The sequence below is a fragment of the Achroia grisella genome, unplaced genomic scaffold (genome assembly GCF_030625045.1).
Source record: "Achroia grisella isolate CSIRO2021 unplaced genomic scaffold, CSIRO_AGI_Agris_v1 utg5412, whole genome shotgun sequence".
Lineage (NCBI taxonomy): Eukaryota > Metazoa > Arthropoda > Insecta > Lepidoptera > Pyralidae > Achroia > Achroia grisella.
In genome coordinates, this window is record NW_026712926.1 from 31,543 (window position 1) to 41,269 (window position 9,727).

General features: G+C 33.6%; 1 pseudogene; it reads left to right on the top strand.

Moving 5' to 3' along the window:
* Positions 1-3,368: 3,368 nt before the first annotated feature.
* LOC131847808 (juvenile hormone esterase-like) lies at positions 3,369-9,228 on the top strand (annotated as a pseudogene).
* Positions 9,229-9,727: the final 499 nt, after the last annotated feature.

Genomic DNA, 9,727 nt, shown 5'->3' on the forward strand with positions numbered 1-9,727 from the left:
TTAATGTGCTATCATTGTCGTCGATCTCATATTGTATTATTTTACTGAATGAGTCTATAACAGAATAACAGAGAGGGTGGACTCACTGCCCTCACTGAGTTATAGACCGTTCGGTCTCATTCATTAGTTTTAAATTATATTATTGTATGGGCAACAGTTGTATTGTGTGAAAAGTTTTTGTTTGAGACAAATAAAGATTATTATTATTATATTATTATTATATATCCCTCCCTATAAAGGAGATTCAGAGACCTATGTATGGTACATTGGGAGAATCTCCTTTATCATTCTTTATCGTCAGGATAACCTCCACGCAGTTCCCCCTGGAAATCAACGAGCTATATTCTTAGCGAATTTGTCACATCTAGACACAAGGTGGGTAGTGCCCACACAAGCATGCATAGAGATCGTAATGACACGACTTTGGCGTTGCGCCAACAATAACAACTAACAAGAATGTTATAGTGTGAAGTAAATGAATTTTATGTTCATTGAAACAATATAATACGTTCAGAAAGTAAACAATAACTGGATGTTTTGTCTATGCTTTTTTTTAATAGTAAAATTTATTTATTCCATTCCATTATGAATATTCACAAAATTGTTTTAACATTAAACATATCGCTGATTAAATGCCCAAGCGCCACAAGACGCAAAACGGTAAATTTTACCGGAAAGCCTATCAAAAGTTTCACTGTGTTAATTATACTATTTTTACGAATCTATAAAAGGTATATCTATGTATTAGCTTTAAAATCATGGGTGTCTTTATTAATATAAAAATTATAACGATTTAGATATCTACCATTTTTGGAAAAAAAAATATTTCAGTTTTTTTTTGCGTTGTGGCCCTTTGGCATTTATTCAGCTAAATATACAGGATATATAGAAATAGAAATAATCTTTATTCAAATAAACTTAATATAAGCACTTTTGTATAGTCAAGTTTTTATTCTACCACTCATTCGGAATGCAGATTCATCACAAGAAGAATAAGCAAGAAACTTGTGTGTTGCTCTTTTAATATTGATTTACTTATATTTAATTAACAACAAGGATTAGGCATGCGACAAACAATATAGAAACCGCTACGCACTTAATCTCTGTTCAATCAGATAACATTGTCAGCGCTATGCATTTTAAGTTAGATAGATATTTTCTACAAAAACGTTATTATCTTATTATCTTCATTATTATAAAAAGCTTTATTATAAAGAATATATTTTATAACAATTTTTTTCTGGTAAATTCAGTATATATAACAATATAAATGAATGGAACTGAATCTGTCCTACGAAAACCTGTGTTACCGAATTACGCCCCCACACTCGGCTAATGGGTAATCAGACAGTTTACAACTTTGAAAAGAATTAGAAAAATTCAGACTATAGAACACAGTAGTATATGTGTGCGTGTGTGTGTATGTGTGCATGTGTGTATTTGTGATGATGATGATCTAAATCTGTAGATCAATAGACTGTGGTTACGGCATATCCTGGATATGTAAATTTAAATCTTAACTACAGCATATTGCTATGTAACTGGTAACTGTGTAGACATGTCTTATCTGTGGTGGACAATAAACGTAGCAATGTATCAATTTGTAATAAACACTTAATGATATGACCACCTTGTTGTGGTCTTTCGCTAATTAAAAATGCTGACTATCTCTATACATTTATTATTTACATTCATTTATTTTCATGCTTAAAACTGTATAGTACCTATACTGATACATACAAATTATGTCTAAATCGATAATTAGCAATATGTACAGATTCCACATAATAATATAGTATATATTAGATTATAGGTGTATTCTCTTAATATGTAGTAACATTTTTGTGACATATTCGATTTCTAGCACTTGTAAGATACATTCATATTTATTTATATATAAAGAATGGTCACTTTTATCATTACTAGCTACCCGCCCCGGTTTCACACGGGTGTACATGTATTACACATATAAACGTTCGTCTTGAATAACGCAGTCTGTTGTTAAAAACTTCATTGAAATCCGTTGCGTGAATAAACCGCGGAAGCGACTTCATTTTAGACTATGTAAAGATCTGTAAGAGATCACGGATCTAAAATAGGAACACTATATAATGTTTATACCACAGTAACATTATACGCGTTGAATAAAAATCTAATAAATTGTTTATTTATTTAAGTCAGGCAGCTAATAGCCCGTATTATAAATACAGATAGACTAACATACATATGAATAAACTAAATTAGCCATTACTGCAAACGACTACTTTGTTGACAACAAAGATAACATAATATTGTTACTGAGATTTTATAAAATTATGTTTTTGAATATGTAAGTTGATGGTGGAATAATAAATAAATAAAGAGAGATATAAAAAATATTATAATATAAAATAATCCATATAATCCTCTACTGGTGCCCCGGTATACACTAACCGCATCTTAGAGCCGCTTCTGCCCTTGTGTCAGAACAGACATGTGTGGAACGAACGCGGCTCTACCGCCCTGCTCAGTCTCAGGGTTCTAGTCCGCCGACCACACAAAAAAGGACGATGGACTGGTGCGCCACATATTCCATCTCCCCCCCCCCTCCTCCTCCTCCTCACAACACGTGGCGGTCCAATATACATGGTCATCGCGCATGTCTTATAAATAAATGGATCTTGATTCTGACTCAATAATCACTGTAAATGTATTACATTTTTATTTTATAAATTGCGATTGCTCAGAAATGCTGGTTGGTTTTTTTCTTTCTTTACGCGGCAAAATGTTTCTGACTGACTTGATGAATGAACAATGATAAACAAACCAAACATTAATGCGATAGATCTGTAATCTGGCTCCATATCGCATTGGATTGAAATACATCTGGCGTAATATAGACATGTCCAGTGTTTCTTTCAACTTGACTTCAACAATTGAAAATAACTTGTTTGTTTTATCAGTCATTAAATATATATTTATATACGGTCATGTTTTTGTTAGCAACCGGTTCTTGACCGTAATTACACAACACTGAAGAGTTTAAAAAGATTATTGAGTATAGATAGATAGTAGCGTTGCAGGTATGGCAACCATAAGAAAATCCTCGTGCAAACACGATATTTATGATTTTCGAGAACATGTTAGTATAATATTTAGAGCGTTCAAAATACTATGATAAACGAGTGCCAAATTGAGCTAATGTACGAGATTTTATTGGATTTTTTTATTAATTCCTGCGTGGTTAAGTTGGTTGATTAAGGCTGGCAACTCTGATCTGTTATCAGTTAACTGTTATCACCCAATCACATAGTTGATAGCTCTATAATAACCATTTTTACTATAACGATTCAGTCATACATGAAACGTCGCGAACGTCGCATGTTACGCGCGCGCATGTCATATTAATAAGTTTGTGAATCATCGAAATAAAGTATAAGATTAGCACAATGTCTACTCTTATTTTGTGGCTAGTGGTCACTAGTATAATTGGTGTACATTCGCAAAATTTATCAGTAAACACCACACAAGGTTTAGTGGCAGGTGTAAAAGCGGGCGACGGAGATTATTACACTTTTTATGGTTTAAGATATGGTCAACCAACTTCCGATGAAAATAGATTTGTGGTACGTATCTTGTTTTCTATGTAAATATAAAAGCACATTACATAAGCGATTAGAGGTTTCGTGTTTGAAATTTTAAAGAAATTATATAGTTAGCAACATTTCATAACTGTTAAATAATATCAGATTGATTACTTATCATTTTATTAGTCATTACTGTATTTATCATTGCTCGTATGATATCACAGATATCGTATGGGTGCAGTACAAATGTTTAAATTCCTCGACTGTACTGAACTATAATATTCATGTTTTTTTTGTGGACGATAATGAAATGCTATGGTATGGTTAACGGTTTACGCAAGTGGGGCACCAGTGGAGAATAATAAGATATAAGGTCAGATTAGTTAGCCTATCGTGACAAACTTACTAGGGATTTTATCACGATGGTTTCCAGGAGTAACCGCGTGGAGGTCGACCGAACATGGTAAATTGGAGATTACTAGTTCCCATTACTAACAATGCCCTTTCCTCTATTCAAGTATTTACTAGGAATGGTATGAATGTGGTTTATCAGAAATGAAGTCAAGAGTAGTTTTAGTTTAGATTTGGTTTATCGAGTAGTATTAGGTTAAGTAAATAAGAACATTGTTCACTCAATCAGCCGGTCTAACCTTATTCACTCAATCATTGAAAATTAATATGTTGTACAGTCAATAAAATTAATTACCAATCCGCTTATCGAATATGATACTGCAAATTTTAACTATAAAAAGGATTGCCACGTGTTCAAAATTTAATGTAAAAGAATGTTTTAAAAATATAAAAGAATGTTTAAAAATCGAACTAACTAAACAAATTATTGTATAATAACAATTGAAGGGACAAGACGATCGACAAGTGTAGTGGACTTATAGTTCGCGACGGCCATAAACATGTTTGTACAAGTTGACTGCGGCCGGCGCTATTCGAATGTTCAATTTCCGATATAAAACGTCGGATCTGTAGAGCTATTCTGTAAGCATCACTTTCGGATTCGAAATCGAAATCCGCGGTGAGGTTAAACATTGGTATTCTGTAAAACTCGATAGCGATCAACAGTCCATGCTCGGAAGGCGCACCTCCATCCCGCTGTCAAGCCTGTGGACTGTAGTCGCTAGCGAGTTTTATAATACTAGTTATTTTACTACAAATACAAGTAAACTCGATAGCTCCAGGAACTTTATATTTTCAAATGGATACGAGTATCTTGAGTGAAGCGATGGGTGATGACATGACTTGATAAAATGCTTACAGAATAACAAGGTGTAAAAAATAATCGGGAATTCCGACTTATCGGAATCGAAGTCAATGCTTTATAATACATCAAGTATTTATTTACGTATAAAAACTTTGATTCACTCTATCTGTTAAGGAAAATTGCATTAATATCCGTTTCGTAATTTAAAAGAAGTAACTAAACACACAGACAACGGCGGTGTCATTGTTTTATATTATATATATATGTATATATACTATTATAATATTGATCTACTGTTGATATCATATACTGAGTATCTATATTACTTGACTGTCTTATCTTATACATAAAAAATGATGGCCCGGGTCATTGACTCATCAACCACATTAATCCCTTGAACCTACATTGAAACTTTTTTTCACATGTACTGTTTATAAGAAGTAAACGAGGATATGAAAGGGTTCATCGAAATTCAATTCTTAAGGAGGTAGAACAAATGTTTAGCGTTTGTATGGAGAAACAATATTAAGTAGACATTCCGTCTTAGTATTACATTTCATACAATATTCATAAAAATAAATAAGTACATGCATATGATTTTTTTATGAATCAGCTGCGAGCGTAATGACGCTCGCGGCTGATTTCATAAAATCATATATCACACTAGTGAGCGAATCAAATCACAATAGTGAGCGAATAAGCTGGCAAAAGTTAGTCAGATATAATATAATGCAATATTTAATCGAACAATCTTCTATTTTTTATAGGAAGACTCTAAACTCGCTGAACCATACCCAGGCGAATTTCACGCAGTTCATAAAGTTACTTGTATACAACCTACTGCACAAGGACAGTTAACAGGCAGTGAAGACTGTTTAGCGCTAGATATTTACACTAAAAATGAAACAGCTGGCAAACCTGTTATCGTTTGGCTTGAAGGCGAAGGATATTTGTCCTCTGAAAAGGAAATTTCATTCAGGAGACTCGTTGTGGAGGATCTTGTGGCGGTATCAGTAAATTACCGTGTCTCTATCTTCGGATTTCTATGTCTTGAGTTCCAGAGGCTCCTGGTAATGCTGGCCTTAAAGACGTTATATTGGCATTACAATGGATTAAGGAAAATATAGCCAATTTTGAGGAGACCCGAATAATGTTGTACCAATGGACACGGATCTGGAGCTGCAATAGTCGACTTGATCACAATGTCACCACTCGCAAGATTTGGTACACAAAGCAATCGCCATCAGTGGATCAACAGTAGCACCTTAGTTTTATCCTTACGATCCGGTCGGTTCCGCTGAACTTGTAGCATCAAAACTTTCTTACTCTGGAAAAACGCGAAGCGATTTAGCAAGATTACTAAAGACTACTCCGACAAATTTATTATTTCCTGCTCTTGATATTCCGTTTACAAACAACACTGTATTATTTGCCCCTGCTTGGAGAATCCTGACCTACCTAACGGTTTCCTTTACGATGCACCAACAGACATATTAAAAATTGGAAATTTTAGTCATATACCCTATTTAGCTGCTTACACCGATAGGGGAGGGCACAATAAGAGCTGCAGAATACAATGATTGGCTTCCCAGAATGCAATCAAATTTAACTGAGTTTATTCAAGTAGATTTGGAATTTGGTTCTGAAGCGAACAAGACGGATACGGTGAATTCCATACGCGAGTTCTATTTCCAGAACAATGGTAGCACCAGTAATAATAGTAATATCGACGTAGAAGACTATTTAGATTACCATGGAGATACCGTTATTCGTGTGTCAGTATTAAGAGGTACCAAAGCAAGAGCTGAAACGTCGAGAGCTAATGTATATTTACTCGAGTTTGCTTACCGAGGTTCGACAAACGATGACTGGGCATATCCCCATATACCACTGAATGGTGTAAAACACGGAGGTATTCTGGAATACTTATTTGACATCAATATGAGCGTCCACGGTACGAATGCATCAACGTCGCTCATCAACCATGTTGTGTCGTTTGCAAAAACCGGGTGAGTAAATATTACAGTTTTTTTTAACTAAATTACAGACTTGTATTTATGTTACCATGCCAAAACAAATTGCTTTTTGTTTTTTTTTTTCTCTCTTTGTGTATTTGTACACGCAGATTAGTATAAATTTAACTTATGATTTTACTGGAACTTCCGTAACATTTATTTTTAATTTCAGTTCAATCGGTCCAACCAAAATTTAATGTTTTATTAAACATTGTTTAAGATTGTAAAAAGTCGAAAATTGTCTGTACGTTAAGAATTCACAGCTGGATGACAAAGGATAAATTTGTTGTGGGTCAAAATATAGGCTAAAGAAATCTCCAGGTAGTTGGAGTACCTTTAGATGTGAGAAAAGTAGTATTTTTTCTATGTACATTATACATTAAGTGTCAAATCAAAATAATCTCAATTTTGATATTATCTACAGATGTAGGCATACACATTTTACATGTATGATTATGTGTATGTATGTGTATTTTTACTTTGCATCTTTTTCTTTATATTACTTTACTTTGCAGGCGTGTGCGTTTAATGAACATAAAAAAAGGTTATCTATCTATTTTATATCATACTCGTTATACCTATATCGCATAAAAACGAGTTATTTTTATGTGTATGTATTATCTTATCTTAATAAACGCGAAAGTTTGTGAATATGGATCTTTCTTACTCTTTCACGCAAAAACTACTCAATGGATTTTGATGAAACTTTACTGTAATATGGCTTATGCATCAGAATAACGCTAAGCTATATTTTATATTGAAATTTAACGCGGGTGAAACATTGTGTGCACAGCTATGAAATTTGAAGTGTCTGTTTGTTCTTGCTAATTTGAATTTACGTTCTGATAGCTAAGAAGTGAATTTCGCGTCTTATTTTTAGAAATTCTGTTTATTTTTATATAAAAAATCATTGCCACGTGGATGAGGCGCGGTTAACAGCTAGTATGGGCATAAAGTTGTTGTAATCTTATATAACATTAGTATTGTATTATATACTTATAGAAAAGGAAAAAATGTATTCATGAGTATGACTTTTGCTTTAATCTGGGAATTTTCCACTTATTTTGCACATATTTTCCGAATAAAAATATATAAATGTGTGTAACAGTTATCTACTGTCACAGTATAGCTCTGCTTAAAGATTAGATAGCGCTTTGTAGGGTTATCCTTGACGGTTATTATTTATTTTGGGTGTCATACAGACCCATTTGGTAGCCACCTCGGTGCTCTAGTGGCTACACACCGCTTTAATTTCGATGGTCGCGGGTTCGATTCTCGCACGGTACAGACATTTGTATTCAAAGTATGATTGTATGTTAACCAACACCCAGACTTTTTACCGGTTTTTAACGGTCTGGGTGTTTTGTTTTGTTTTCTATGTATATTATGTATAAAAAAAAATATCTACATTTATATCAAGTGCCTAGTTCCTGGCAATACGTTTGCTTACTGCTCTAGATGGCACTTTGTTAATTGTCCAGTATTATTTATTTATTTATATTTTTTAATTCAATGTCGTCCTCGTGGGTACCTCTCTGTTCTATTTCAACTGCTGCCAAACAGCTGACTTTGAAAAGATGATTAGCTGAAATTGTAAAACAATCAGGATAAGAGTTGGTTGATTTTAAAGTCCGGCTGCTCAGTTTATATTGCAGGTTATCTGCAGGTGTTGTTTTTGTAGTGATGTGACCAAATAACCTTGAAACGGACCAGTTTCATGTGGTTTGACTTTCAAAAACTATTGTTTTTATATTTGTCAATTCGTTAATAATTATAAATTTAAGCCCGATATTTATACGAAATTATTAAATTTTTAATGTAAATGTGACGTAAATTGTACGTCAGTCAAAGTTAGTCCATTCGATCCCGACCTGTTAGAAACGGAAAGTGAATAGCCGAACTATACTCATTGATACCGCATGGTAACCGGAATGGCAACGCTGTGAACACTATGACGTCATCTTGTTGTTTTTACTCTATGTTTTTAACACTAAACTTTACTACAGTTAGAACGATACAAAAAATCAATACCAGGTAAGAATGGGGCGTCTACCCTAAAACGAAAAATATGGCAAGGGGTCAAAAAATCCATCAAGTGTGTTACCATTAGTTAATTTTCTACTCCATTAAAAAATATAATTATGGTTTTCAGAACACCCGCATGGAGCGCCGTGTCTTCCCAGCAATGGCAACCGGTCGCTAACGCTGTCACAACTACTGCACACAGTGGTGCCATCAACAACCCTATATGAAGAATCGAGACAGAATCCACATCAATAAGAGTATGCAGTTCTGGAATGATCTATATGACAAGTACTATAGGGCTCCGGTTCGCGTGTCAGCTGCGTCCAAGTATAGCATTGCTCTGCCTTTGATTATTTTTATGACAATTGTTGCTAGTTCTAACCTCTCTAATTATTTGTCACAGTAAATGATGTCACTGTAAATATTATAAATATACAAATAATGTTATCATTCAAAATTGAGTCATGGGTTTGTTTAAAAGTGCAATGGCGTATCATTTATTTTCTAGAACAATTCTTGCATTGAATTTCACAACAATATTAACAATAGAAACCTTAGTGGACTTTATAAAAAAAAATTACTTTACCATCAATAGGACATATTATACTTGACATGTATATCTATGTTGATAACATACCTTCTAATCCGCATTGATAAAGCTGAGGATTTTTTTAATTGTTTGTTAAAAATTCTTTTGGTATATCATTATACATGAACATCTGACATCACCTTACAGCCAATATTAGTAAAGACACAAGTACATCATTAATATCACTTCATCTTATCTTATATTTAAATTCTCATGTCAGAATGTTAGTTACCATACTCTCGAAACGGCTTGATCGGTTTTTATGAAATTTCATATGCATATTCATTAGGTCTGAGAATCTGCTACTATCTATTTT